The 343-nt window shown below is 39.7% G+C and overlaps 1 protein-coding gene across 1 annotated transcript in view; it reads left to right on the forward strand.

Moving 5' to 3' along the window:
• SF3B3 (splicing factor 3b subunit 3) overlaps positions 1–343 on the forward strand; it is a 24,229-nt gene that overhangs the window by 14,286 nt on the left and 9,600 nt on the right. The window lies entirely within an intron of this gene.

Raw genomic sequence — 343 nt, forward strand, 5'->3', positions numbered from 1 at the left:
AATGAAATACACAGATATAGGATTATGGGGGACACCTGGATGAATGAGAGAGTTATCTGTGTGAAAGGGATCTAGGAATCCAAGTAGACCACAAGTTAATAATAATAATAATAATAATAATAATAATAATAATAATAATAATAATAATTTTTATTTATAGACCGCTATTCCGCAATGATCATAGCGGTGTACAGTAAAATTGCAACACAATACAAAAAATTACAAGGCCTCTCCCCCTCAAGATGGTGGTTGGAGGAGGGCTCTTTGTCTTCCAGGCCAGGCCTCTCTCCCCCTCAAGATGGTGGTTGGAGGAGGGCTCTTTGTCTTCCAGGCCTGGCCTCTC

The sequence above is a fragment of the Sceloporus undulatus genome, chromosome 8, assembly GCF_019175285.1.
Source record: "Sceloporus undulatus isolate JIND9_A2432 ecotype Alabama chromosome 8, SceUnd_v1.1, whole genome shotgun sequence".
NCBI classification, from domain to species: Eukaryota; Metazoa; Chordata; class Lepidosauria; order Squamata; family Phrynosomatidae; genus Sceloporus; species Sceloporus undulatus.